At 35.0% G+C, this 14561-nt stretch overlaps 1 protein-coding gene across 1 annotated transcript in view; it reads left to right on the forward strand.

Moving 5' to 3' along the window:
- Nucleotides 1-14561, forward strand: part of DIAPH3 (diaphanous related formin 3) — a gene marked incomplete at both ends in the record, with an annotated part of 228909 nt that overhangs the window by 61712 nt on the left and 152636 nt on the right. The gene's annotated exons all lie outside the window — the stretch shown is intronic.

The raw sequence follows: 14561 nt of genomic DNA on the forward strand, positions 1-14561 counted from the left end.
CTAGAACGAAAATCTTGTTTATCCTCAGAATACATATGTTAATTGATGTGTTCTGTGTCTGTGAAGGAAGAGAGACTTTGAAATCTTTTATTTTTTGATAAACCTGTAGCAACATAGATCTTTGCTTAGTTTCTTCAGCTTTTAAAGATTTGTGGTAGAGCAAAATATGTGAATGTATTCCTGGCCTTAAACCTTTTCTCTCTTTCTGTAAGTAAGTCATCTTGCTAGTAGTTTAAATTATTCTGCCCCATATATAAAATGCTTGTATTTCCACTGTTTGTCTTGGCGTTTCTTCCTCCCGTTTGATTGGTATTGGACATCTGGTACTTTGGGTCAGCCAAAGAGGTGTAATGATTAATTCCTTTTCAAATTGAAGAGACATTATTATATTTTCAGTTCGTATTACAAATTTCGATTTTATTTTTTTATTTAATCAAGTGTGTGGAATTTCCAACTTTCTCAGTTCTTTTTAGTATGCTTTGGTGTGTATTATCCAATATTTTTTTTTTTTTTTTTACAATAACCAAGAACTTTATTGTGCTTTTGCCAAAGCAGGCTTTTTATGCTCTAATAGTATTTCTACTGAGTTGAGTACTACACTTTATTACTGTTGATAAGAATGTTGTGCAAAGATAAAAAGTCAAGAAAACTTCACACACCACAGACATTTTTACTTGAATCTATTAGAGTAAGTCTAAAAGATAATTGTGGTGCCTTATTAATGTTAGGAGGGTTACCAACAAGGTTCCTTGAACTAGTAAGTTGGAAGGCTTAAAAGCCGTTGAAGGAAATAGTGTTTCCTGTGTGTAATTAAACAGTAAAATTTGGGAGACAAAATGGTGTTCAGACCAAACATGTTAATAGCTCAAAGGAGAATTGTGAATTTCCATAGACAGCAAGGACATTAAAGTTAACAAGATTAACATCCTTTCAAAGTTGAACTGAATGTACTGGGTACACTGTTTTGACAAAACCTAATAGAAGACACTTATCTACAGTTGAAAAATCAGTGAAATATACTCTTACACCAAATGGAGGTGGTGTGTGTGTGATTGAAAGACTATCGCCTACAGGGACAAATTTACTTTCTTTCTCTTACAGGTGGAGCTTACTGCTTAATCTTTTTTTTTTTTTTTAAGTTTTGATATCTCCCTCTTCTCACATGGGTGATCTAAGTGTGCCATCATCTTAATTTTCAAAGGAAGTGGAGACACTAAAGACTATTTAGAACAGCAAGTAGGTGTCTAAAGGGCAACATGGATGGCAAATTTTTTTCAAGAGTGGTTTACAGTAATTTGCAGAAATACAGACAGCACCAGACATCTGTCTCTTATTAACAGCATGAATTCTAGTACGAAAGATAGGAAAGTATTGTTTGTTCTCATGGCCGTGGGGAGCAGTGAAGCTTTTTTGTAGCTTGTACATAACTTACTGATTATAATAAAGCTTGCCAAAGAAATTGGAGACATCTAGTTTTTGTCACATCTCAGTCTTGGAGAGATTTAAAACCATGCTTTCTAGAGTAGAATCAGGTAACTTCACTAGACTCAATTTGGGAAGAGTCCTTGATTGTTTCTAAAGCTTTGTCTCTAAAACCAGAAAGATAAAAAGTTTAAAATGATTCTGTAGCCAAATGACAGCATTCAAAGAATGAGCTGGTTTTCACTCTTTTGAAGGCTCTGCTTATGCACTCTTTTCATTGAAGTCGTTGTGTAAGAAGAGGTATCTAGTTGTGGAAGCAGATACCAGAATGTTCAATGAGGCTTTAAGTGAATTCTGATTAAGTAAAATCAGATTGAAGTACTCAAATGTTCAGTTGGTAAATTTTGCCAGCTCATGGGGCAAAAGTATTTCAGTGTTAATCCAGAAGAGGAAGTATTATGTTTATGTAAACAATCCATTGAAAAATTTCAACTAGAAAAAGGAATACAGAACAGTATAGATTTGAAGCTTTAGGCAGATGTTTGTATAGAAGTATAAATGATGTTGATGCTGAATGGGTATTGAAGGAATTAAAATAACAGAAGATGTTATGGTGTCATGAAAGAAACATTACTGCAGGAATAAAGAAGTAAAAGAGGGTCTAGCTTCAAAGTGTAGGAAAAATGGTAAGTAGTAACATGGAGCAAAGACTATGCATGGAGAAAAAAATCGCTCTTGTGGAGGATGTCTGGAGACATGTTAGTGACATGTCCTTGAATTGTGAAATAATTTAGTTTGGAGAGGACCTCTGAAGGTCATCTGGTCTTACCTTCGTAAAGGACCAGTCTAGTTCATGTTGCTTGGGACTTTGTTCAGCTGAGTTTTGAGATGTCCCTGAAGATGGAGATATATGTTCCTGTTTGTTGTTTTTGGTTTTGTTTTCCTTCGTAATATCTTCCTTGTTGCAACTTGTGTCTTATGCCTCTTGATCATTGTGCATGTCCAAGAAGAATATGAATCCGTCTTATTTTATGTAGCCTTCTGGTAGCTAGTTTGAGATGGCAGATAGTTTGATCCTTCTCAAAATTGACAGCTCTCTCAGCCTTTCTGCATCCTATGTTTCAGCCCTCTAATCATCCTGATTTTCTGCTGTACTTGTTCCAGTATATCTAGTTTGGTTTTTGTTTTGTTGTTTTATTTTTATTTTTTTTTTCCTTGGGGTGGGAAACCCCAAACTGAAAAAGTACTCCAGATACTTCTCCCTGAGAGAGAAGGGGCATAGAGGGAAATAATCACTTCTTTGACTTGCTGATAACAGTCTTGGTGACTTATTAGGGGAAATGTTTTCACTGTGCTGCTTATTTAATAAAAATAATGATTGCGGTGGTGGTAATGATGAGTCCATGAAGGATATGGGTGGTGTAGGATATTTTCTCTTCATTCTTCTATTGTTAGAAAGCTCGTTTAGCCACTTTGCAGACATTGAACCTTTTGTGAAAGTAATGTGTTTTATAAAAATTTAAATTGGAGCTGGAACAATGAGAAATATGAAAGCATCAGTTGCTGATGGTATTCTTGTAGTAACTGAGTAAAGACAAAGTGTAATTTACTTACTGACGCAGCATTCTTGTCTCAGAATAAATTTGTAATCTTGAAGAAATCTAAGATTATATACATGAAAGAAGAAGGCAAGGGAATAATGGAAAACCAACTTGTTTGTCAGGAAGCCATATAGATTTATTGATACATAGGGAATGCGGGAGAAGAATATTAGCTTGGAATCTGGAGATATGAGTCAGTGTGTGGATGTGATATTTGCAATATGAATACTTTAAAAGATTTAATTGTGACTGAAACATGTACATGCATTTAAAATATATGTAAGAAAACATGAGAGTTAATTGTGAGGTGCCCCAAGCAACAAACAAAAGATTCTGTAAACCTCAAATAATTAATTAGCTTTGTGTCAGCAACTGAAAGAATGAAAGTAAGTGGTGAAATCACTGCCTTAAAGACAATGTAGAAGTATGCTCCGTGGCTGTCTCCCTGGCTGGCAGGGGGAAGAAGAAAAAGAAAGTAATTGAGAAGTTCTGAAAATAATGTGACAAATGTGAATGCTTTGCATGAATGATCTTTGGTTTGCTGATAACTTTTCTTTTTAAAGGCAAAAAGAAGGATTGATATGAAGGTAGGTTAGAGAATTCAAAGAGAAAGAAATAATAAGAAATATCAAGTGTTTGAGATTTATCAGGATTATACTTGTGGTTGCAGATCAATGAAGAAAATCTGCGCAAAGCCTTTTTGGCAACAGTGGTATCAAAGGAGTCTCTTACTGTAATTCTTTGAAAGCATTAAACTGAATATATGACTTAAAGTTAACTGGTATGTGAAATACGGAAAAGCAGAGCTGGAGCAAACCTTATATGTACTTTTATCTGAAGCCTAAAAGATAAGATGAGCAAACAAAAATTCTCATATTTGAATGACAGCTGCTCTATATTAGATGTTGAAAGCCTGATGAAAGGATAATAATCACTGGTGTATGGTGTTAATCCGCTGCCAATTTTGCTGAAATGATTAGATGTACAGGCAGGGGAGTGGCACTTTTCGGAAGAGATAGCATGAAAATCTTGTGGGGGGGAAAGCAGCTTACCATGCAAAACCTTGTGAATGGAAATTCCTTCTAATAAAATAATAGTGTACTGTATTAATAGCTCTTAAATCAGATGATGATTGTAATGAGAAACTATTAAATGAGATTAGAGAAGCTGCAGGTTTTGTGGCAATAAAGTGAGAGATTTAACTACCCCCATATAGGTTTAGTCAATTCCTCATCAGGATGTTATAAGAAGATAAATGTTTTAGATGAAACAAATGACTGTTTCAGATAATTCTGTATCCAGTATGAGAAGGAACTGTTCTGGAAATGGGCTTGAGCCATGCACTGGATCTAGGAGGCTGGAGTGGGAGAGGAGGAAATAATGATCACTATCTTAATTTTGTACCACGAGAGAACTATCCAAGTCAATCTATTATACAAGCACTGAACTTCAGGACAGGGAGCTATCAAGCAAGCAAGATATTCATGCCCGCTAACAAGCCAGAGGCTATTCTGATAATGCCATCTTAAAGATTTGAGTAAACTTTGTATTATAATTCAGAAAAAGCCTAACTAAGGCTATGGGGCAAAAAATGATTGTGACTCGATGAGAAGGTTAAAGACAGTATTGCAAGGAAAAGGGTAGCGTTAAAAATGTGAAAGCCTGGCCATATGAAGATAACGGGGAAAACTCATTAAATGTACCTAGATAAATGTAAGCAGGACATTATTCACATGGTCTTTGAGGATGCAAAGGGTCCTTCAGCTGATACTGAAAAGCTTATTTAATCTATTGAAAATTAATTTAGGTAGGGAATTGGTAGGACCACTTGGTTAACAACTTCAAAAGTTCTGCAGGTTCAAAGAAAATTAGACAAATTTAGGGGTAATAGGTCCAAAGAAAATAGGAATGAATGTATTTGTAGGAAGATGAGATGCCTTTTTTTGGGAAACGAGTAGTGGTAAGGCTGGCATAGTGTCTTTTTAAGCAACATCTCTTACTGCAGTTCTTGTAGAGAGTGCTGACCTGGAGGGATCACTGGTCAGACCCATTGGGGCAGTTATTAGGTTCTTAATCATGGATGTAGTAATACCCATTTGCTTGGAGTAGTTTGAAGTTACTGTGTTTAAGACTCACAATGCTGAAATGATTAAGTTTTGATATGCAAATTCTTGGTCTTGTCAATTGTAGAAGGGAGAATAGTAATGAAACATCTATAAGATACGTACTTAGTTTTTGGGGATAATCTGAAGAGTACTGATGTGGAGAAGATACATCAGTAAGTTGGTGGAAGTCTGTGAGTAAGTAAAATTAATGTAGTGAGAATGTAGTAGTTAGGCTTAATGTTAGATATGCATTCAGGATAATTCAGGAGAGAACCAGTTACGTGTTACCTAAAGTCGTCTGTTTGGTGCTTGAATTGTTTTGTCAAAGAGGATTCCTAGACTTAGGAGGCTGCACGGAGTGTACAAGAAAGTGACCTCTAACCAAAAATAAATCTTTTGAAGCATTTAAATACACTTTGTTTAATGTATGCAAAATATAAGAATTTTCTGAAGTATATGTTTTGTAAGTGGTGTGCTGTGTTTATAGATGTCCTATTAATAAATTGATTTGACTTTATCCGGCAATTTTTTTACATAATTATGTTTGAAGTGTTAAAGTCCAAATGAGGATTAGAAATTGCAGATCAAACGTACAAGAAACCACTCCTAAATTCTTCATTATTTTGAGCAACATGCAGATAACTGCAGTTAATGAAAGATGGCATGGAAAATTATAAATCTACTCTTCTTTCTTGTCTAGATATCAAAGGGAGCTGAATTAGTAAACTCAAGAGAGAGAGACTGCATGATATCTTTTTTTTTTTCTTTTTTTTTTTTTTCAATCAACTGGGACAGGTTTTCATCCTAATCTTATTGGAGGTGGCAGTGTCTGATCCCATCACACCAGAGCTCCTGCCAGACTTGATTATTCAGAAATTAAGCACTTGTATGGGAATTTTATCTCTGTGGGCATTTGTTGAAATGGTCAATATAGTCCTCTCTAATTTCTTTTTTTTATTTTTGTTTTCCTCCACTGTATACTCGGTAAGCAAGAACATCAAGGCCTAAACCACTATGGTGCCAACCACCTCTCAAACATTTTAAACTACAAAAGAGAGTAAATGCTAGCAAGAGGGGCAGATCACCAAGGTAAATTAGTTTAGTGCTGCACTTGACATGTGTCGTGGTTTAAGCCCAGGCCGTAAATTAGAACCACGCAGTCTACTTCCCCCCCCACCCCCCCAGAGGGATGGGGAGGAGAATTGAAAGAATGTAACTCCCACGGGTTGAGATAAGAACAGTCCAGTAACTAAGGTATAACACAAACCACTACTGCTGCCTCCAATAATAATAATGATAAGAGAAATAACAAGGGAAGAGAATACGATACCGCCCGCCGGAAAAGAGCCCGACAGAAAAGAGGACGTGCCCTTCCGGGTAACTCCCAGTTACATCCCCCGGCATGACGTGCTGTGGTATGGAATACCTCTTTGGCTAGTTTGGTCGGGTGTCCTGTCCCTGCTTCCTTCCGGCTTCTCCTCCTCCTTGGCAGAGCATGAGACTCACAAAGTCCTTGGTCAGGGTAAACATTCTGACCAGCAACTGAAAACATTGGCTTTATCAGTATTATTCCCAGGCTGAAAGTCAAAACCACAGCACTGCATCAGCTACTAAGAAGGAGAAAAACTGACTGCTGCTGCTGAACCCAGGACAACATGCCGCAACCTACCCGGCACAAGCAATAGGACTTGTGGTCAGCTAACTGAAGGATTAGGTGGAGCTCAGTGTCCTCATACTTTCCTCCTCTGAAGTTGTTCCAAATTGTGCTTCAAATAAACCTGTAAGACTGCCAGTAATGTAGTCTAGTAACTTCTGATATTATAGCACTAATTCAAGTGTACAAACAAAAGTAAAGCCTGAGTTTGGCTGCTTTGCAGTATCACTCCAACTACCCTTTAAACCAAAATTAGTCTAAAAGATTTTTGTATATAAAATGGAGATAGGAAAAAAAAAAGTTTGCTTCTGAATAATGCAGGAGTCAGTCATAGGCATTTGCAAAGGACAGCTACCAGTGAGTTTTGTAAATCACTGAAGTGTCAATGGTATCTTGAAATTTCAATGTGTCATCTTTCCATGGAGAAGAAGGGATGATATATTCACTGTTGCATCGGTGATAAATACATTAGCTGTTTCTATTCTTAGCAGATAGAATGATCTCTGATTTTTATCTTATTTAGGTATATGTCAAGTATGTTTGTAATGTACAGATTGATATGGAAGAATCAGTGAATGAATATACTTCAGTGGTGGGTTGAGCTTGGCTGGCTGCCAGAGTCCCACCTAAATGCTCTCTAATAAAAATGCAAAGCCTGTCCATTGAGATCATTCACCAGTTACTGTCACAGACAAAAGAAACCCAATTTGGGTAAAATTAATTTAACTTTTTTTTTTTAAATTAATGTCCTATCACAGATAGGAGAAACCTTCAGTTGTTCATATGGTTAAATGTCTTTAAAGAAGTGGGATATGAATAACTTCTAAAAATCTGACTTTCATATCCATGAATATGTGGCAAACAAAAAATGGAAACCCATAGATGACATTAACATACCGAGGGTTGCAATAGTCTGACAGTAGCATTTGTTTTGTAGTTTGTTTCTTTTTGAAGATATAAACTGAGATATATTTTTTCATTTAATCTTTTTCTTTGGGAATTTTTTAGGATTAATTCTCCCTTGAATTTAATTGTTGAATGGCGGTGTCATTTGTACCCTAATCTGAGTACGTTAGAATAATCCATAACATCAGGTCACTAATCTGGTAGGACTGTAGAAAAGAGGTAGTCTGCCAGTAGAAGTTTTAAATAGTTACAGAAAAAATTTTATTTCTAGAAAGGGTCCTTTGACTTGTATTTTCAGTTAGGAAATGCTGTGTCAGATAGTGAAGGGGTATTATTGAAGAGTTTGTTACCGTACTTGTAAGTAACTACCTAAGCACAGGTATTATTTTTACCTTAAATTTATTTTAGATTAAGTTAATTTTTTTTGGCAGAGTTGCAGTATGTGTTGTTATTAGGTTATTGGTTCTTACCTTCTACATAAAGACTATTTAATATTTCCTGTCAGCTTCAAAACAGATTGAGTACTTTCTTTTCTCTGCAGTGAAGTGCCTTGAAGGAGTAGTTCCTGTAGTTCACCTTTACCTTTTTCTTTCAGTGATTTTTTTTTTTTTTTTTTTTTTTTTTTTTTTTTTTTTTTTTTTTTTGTAGTTGATTTCTGCCCAAAACACCATATTAGTCTGCAGTGAACTCCTGTTTGAAAATATGACAGTATGTGCAGGCTAACAAAAGCATTTCACTCCCATTCAACAGCACTGTGGTAGGAAAAACCTTCAAGGGCTTTATGTTTTAGAAGCAACAAGAGTGTTCCTTTATTGATTTCTAGTAGAGAATGTTTTTACAATGTGAATAAGTGCAATCTTAGAGGAAACGGATATTATTTTCCTGTATCCTGAGAGGGGAAGAAAGTCTTCTCAGTATAAGTCCTAAACTGTAAACACCAGTAGAATGGAAAACCAGGTTTGGAAGTTAAAATGCAAGTTAAAAAGAGGTCATTACAATTTTGTTTATTTAATGGAAGATACCCACTTTAACAACTTGCATGTTTCTGCTTATACCAGCAAGGATCTTGTGAGAATTAATTTGGTGTTTGTATTACACACGAGGGGTAAAGCTCTGTATACCTACTGGAAGCCTATTTTCATAGAGTTTACTTACCTTTTAGTTTTGTTACATGATGATGCACTATGTACTGTTGGAATTTCTAATATAATGCTACAAGCATTTATATCTGACTAAAGGTAACATATTTAAGTGTAACGAAATCGTCATTACAACAGTGCTTTTATCGTAGACTTTCATGGCGAGCTGAGAAAAATAATTTAAATGCAAAAAAAGAAATGTTTAGAAAACCTTATTTGGCAAACCTTCAAAGTCACTGTTCATGAAAACTATAAGCATTTGAATTTCCATTAGTACTACTTTTTGTCCTTTAGAAAACCTGCCATTTAGTTTTTTGATTCAGGGAAAATTAATTTCAAAGACAGTTAATTTTAAAAACCAAGAAACCCCCACATTCTCAAACAAGGAGATTGTGTTAATGGAGCAGTGAATTCCAGTTAGGCAGCTGTTGGACAATATTTAGGTAGATACTGGAAAGCCAGGCAGAATATAGCAGTATATTTGGCAAAGCCTTTGATTCTGTTTGCATTTGAAGTAGTTCTATTGGAACAATATTTTAATTTATTCATATGTGAAAATTGTTTATAGACATTTTGCCTTACCCACTAAGGAAAGCTCCTCTTTACCTGCTAGCTCTGTGTAAGTATGATCTGATGTTGTCTTATACATAACTTTTTTTCTTAATTAAAATGAGGTCTTATATAAAAAACAGTAAGTTGATGACTTCATTTGAGAAACAGACTTCCATTATAGGCTGCTGTTCTGTGATCTGTACATGATAAATTTCTCACAGTTTCTTCATTCTATGTAGATTCTTTTATTCTGTAAATATCTTGCGTAACAGACTTTTTTAGGGGACTCTTTCAATACGTTTTATGAAACAAACATCACCATAAAGGATGCGTATTTTGTGAATATCCTGTAATTGGTTCTCCACCTTCCCATTAATAGTAGTCAGGTTCTGAAGGTTATGTAAGAATGGAGAGAACTTAATTGGACTGAAATAGTAAGATTTTTTTGGGAGGGGGTTAAATTGGAACTTTAGCTAAGTATTCTTTTACATAGGAGATAAACTAGTTCAGCATTCTGAAAATTTTCTAATAGGACAGTATGTGTTTGCATGATATTATTATTATCTGGCATAACAGTTAAATATTTACATTGAAAAAGTTGTGTTTTCTTCTGAATCAGTTTGTTGGCTTTCAGTTTCATTTAAATTAAGAGAATGAAGACAGTGGGCAACATACTCTGTAACTAACAACTGTATTTCTGGTTTATGGCTTTGCTTCCTCAATTTTCCCATTTTTACATAATACTGGGGCTCTACTTTTCTTGTGATCTCACAAGATAGCTCTACAGCCTTACTCACCTCTAATAGCACCTGAATAATGAAACTTTTAAACCTTATCTGTTCTATTATTCAGCTTAACAATTTTAAAAACTAAACGTGTCCTGCTGTGCAATCTGACTTGTCCTTTGATATAGAAGTGCCTCTTTCTAAAATTGTAAATGCATATGTGTAGCTGGCAAGGGTAATAAGATAGAAAGAGCCTAGTTAGGGCGACTGGTTATCTTTGCAGTTCACTGATTGGTGCTGTATTGCCTTGTGGCACTTCAAATTTGGCTGCAACATACTTGATACATGTGCAGTAGAATGTTGCTTTTTTGTTGCTGGCATTTCAGTGTAAGATCTCAAAGTACTGGATCATCTACTCGAAACAGTGAGAAGATGGAAGAAACAACTAAATGTTCAGCAAATTCATTTGAACGAAAGCTGCTATCAAAGCTAACAAAATGGAGGGTAGGTACAGCTGGATTCCATGAAGAGAAATTGGATTCAAGGCTCAGTTGTGCACAGCAGGAGAAATCTTAGCATGTATAGTTCAATGGATGTATAATGCTGCAGTGAAAAGAAATAAGCCTGGATAGATATAGCTAAAACTAAACTGGGTTTAGATCCTCCTGATTGCAAAAAGCCAACTTTATTGGCAGCAGTAATTTAGTGGCATGAACTAAATTCTTCTTTTAATGCTCTATAGAAGAGAAACAGTAGTGATAAATACAGGATTTGACTTGGTCAGACTTGAAAAAGGGGAAGATAGAATCCATTTGCTGCTACCAGTTGACTTTGAGAATGCACCTGAGTCTTCCTTATTCAGCAAATTAATGGAAGAGATAGTGAGCAAGTGGGGTCGAATGGTGAATTAAGCTGTGCTGTGCAGATGCATACTTTATAAGAAATAGAATCTGAACTACTTGAACAAAAATAGGTTTTTTGAGAACAGAATATTGGTATGCAATGGTAACAGAGAATTCTGATCTTCGGATTACTGCTGCTGAGAGAATTTGGGAGTATGAACCAAAACTCAAAGTATGGAGCATATTTGGGAATAAATAAAAGGCTTCCTGAAACAACTGTGGCAAAATAAGTTAGTATGAAGAGAATAAGAGAAATTAAGGACAACGTGTATCTTGTGTCAAGAGGCTGTTGTGCCTCTGATTTGTCAAGAAAACACTGTGGTTCATTTTGCTAGAACTCATGCCTACTTTAAAGGTGAAATGGAAATAATATTATGCTTAATTTCCTTAAAAATAATGACAAAAAAATTGTATATTAGTACCACTATCAGTGTTTGTTGTGGACTGCCTGCATAGCTCTTGGTACTTAGGAAACTCCAGTCTCTGAAGATATGGCTTATTCTTTGATCACCAGCTGGATTTTTCTGCTAACTCAGGGAAATATTTGTATCCAGTCTTTAGCTGGGGGAGATGAAGGGGGGAATTCATGTAAATTTAGGCAAAGTATAATTGTGCGGCAAAAAGATACATCTACTGATAATGATGCTTCTCATAGCTGTTTATTCAGGTCAGTGAGAATGAATGCTTTGTTACTGTTTACAGGTAGAACTAATAAATGATTTTGATACACATGAGATTAGACTAATTCCTCAAGTCAGCGAAGTCTGGTGACTGGGTAGTTAACTGTTATGCATATGTAAACGTAACAGAAAGAGAGGGATAAAATCCTATTTACAGCATTTAGAGATGTTAATGTAGTCAGTGCAGAAAGGTCTAACACTGATGCAAAGCATACTTATTTTTCCCTTCTTATCTTTCCCAGCATTTAAAAAAATTTGGGGCTAATAGGAAGACATGTGACCAGATTGAAAAGAAATACTATTATTATTGTTGTCATGTGATAAATTACATTTTTCTTGTAAAATAACTGAATCTATATAGTAGAGTGATTATTCAGAATCTCTATTACAATCTACATCATCTTCAATCTCACAAAATTATAGCACAGCTTTTGAAGAACAGGAATTCAAGAAGCTTCAATGATAAAAAAATTTGTTTCCCTGAATTCCTGAAGGAATGAGAAATTTTCTGGGCAGAGTTTTAAATGCATGCTAATGAGAAAAGCCTTTTAATATTTAGCCTAAAAGTATATTTGCAGAAATTGTCTGATGTGCCAGCTTTGCTAGGTGTGTTAGATTTCCCATTATCTATTTTTAATGTAGAAATACCTATTCTTTTTTAACCTAAGAGAAGATAATTTGCAGTGAAGCTACACTCAGTTTTATAGTATGGTGTGGTATTTTATGTGTTCTCCAGCCAATAATGATGAGAATTCACTTGTAATTCCGTCATCACTGTCATTTAGTCTCTATCTAATAGTATGCAGATACACCTATTTTAGTGAGAATGAATGGTACAATTCTCTCTCACTTGCTTTTTAATATAATATTCTGAAATGCTGCATCTTAAAGCTTGCTTGCAGTGTATGTTCTCTCAGTTTGAATCTCTTTCTCTGTTCACGATTGACTGATCACTTCATTCCTTAGTGTACCACAAGAGTGTCTCATAGTACAGTAAATGATCTGTATTACTGAATAACTATTACAGATTTGGTGAAAGATGAGAGAAAACTCTAAGAAATACCATTACTTTGGAAGTAATATCTGTTGCACTTCTGTAACAATGCTGAAGAGATGTGGTTCTGTAATTGGAAGATACATAGGCATACTTTCAACTAGAAAACATTTTTTGAAAAGCGAGGTCAATGTTCTTTCTTGTAAGCTTGTCTTGTCAGTGAAGTTACCAAGTGGCATCTTGCAACCAAGTACAAAGCTTCCTAGTTGATACGTGTTTGTATTTTTTTTTTTATATTTGTCTTTTATATTAAGGAAATCTTTCAGCAGAAAATTTTTATTTAAACAGAGTTGTAGCATTTGGTGAGCTATTTATGTAGAGTAGCACACTGAATATTGAATCTTTGAGTATATTTAAATATTTCTAAGTACTGAGGCTGTGAATTAATGGAAAAAGTTCTTTTATGGGTTAGGAAACTTGTACCTGAGTTACTACATTTACTTCACTTTTTTTTTTATGGTAGTGATTAAAAGCTTTTAACATGCAAATTGTGAAATACTGCTCTGAACACTGATGCTCTGAAGATTCCAGTATAGCCTTCAGTTCGGAGGAAAAAGTTAAGGTGATTTGTACGCATTTATTGTGCATCCTGTTTATTGGTTTACAGAAGCTGGAACTTCTTATATTTATTTATGTTTTAATAATAAATACGTAAATAATCAGTCAGGGGAATTCTAATGGCTTGTTTCTGTTATAGATTGCTCTTGAAAAATATTGTTTTCTGGTATTTAATAAGTCTTTAAAGAAGAAGCTCTAGCTCTTATTTAGTGAGCATGAGAGTCCCTGTATCCCAAACATAGCAAAGCAGTTTGGTACCTGAATAATCTGGTGTCTAGAGGTATGTGATGAAATTTCCTCATGCTGTAGATACCTTCATGATTATATTATGAATACAGAAATTTTATCTCTTTGTAGTTTAATGGTTTTCTGATAATTGAACTTGGGGCTACAGTTACTAGATACTTACTTTCTTTTTTGCTTTGTTAGTTTACTTCTCTTTCAAGGCTTTCTTCAAAAAAACCAGAAGTTTATTTAATCTTCATGACCTTACGGAATGTGTATTAAACTATCATTGACTCAATTTATATGTTTTTCTCAGTAGTTTTTATTATTAATTTTTTTCTGTGTTAGGCTTGTCCAAAATAAATAGTTAAAATGGGCACTCTTCTGAACAGCCTTGAATAATTGGCTTATTACAGGGTATATTAAAGCATATAATCTAAATGAAGGTATGCTCCATTTACCTTTACTTGCAGTCTCATTATGGCTTGAGACTATGAGAGTTTAGTGTTTAATATGATGAGTACACAGATTCTTAATGATATAACTCATGTACTTAGACGATTTACCCTATAATAGTGTAATCTTGACACGCAATGCATTAAAACATCTAAAACCTCATTAAGTATTCTTAATGTCCTATTTCTACCACTGCTAATGGACTAAGCAACCTTTAAAGGTGTCTAAAGTGTTCTTAGAATTTGATGTAAACTGTAGTGTTTTAACTTGAAACGTCCTAAACCAGAATATGTTGGTAAATCCAGTTGTTTCCAGCTTGAGTCTATGAGGTCAGTCAGGTTGCTTGGCCTGTTGAAGGCTCATGGTAATACCTACCTTTCCTGAGCAGTTTAACACTCTAATCCCTCAAGAACAAAACAAACACCACCTCCCCCTCCCCCAACAAAGGAACCTGCCTTCCCTTGCCCTATGGAAAATTCTCTCTCTTATACTAGTTTATTTTCCAACATTATTTAAAGACTTACTTTGGATGTAAGTTGAAATCATTTATCAGACATTCTAGGAAAAATTAAGACAGAAGGT

Source organism: Psittacula echo (genome assembly GCF_963264785.1).
Source record: "Psittacula echo genome assembly, chromosome: 3".
NCBI lineage: Eukaryota > Metazoa > Chordata > Aves > Psittaciformes > Psittacidae > Psittacula > Psittacula echo.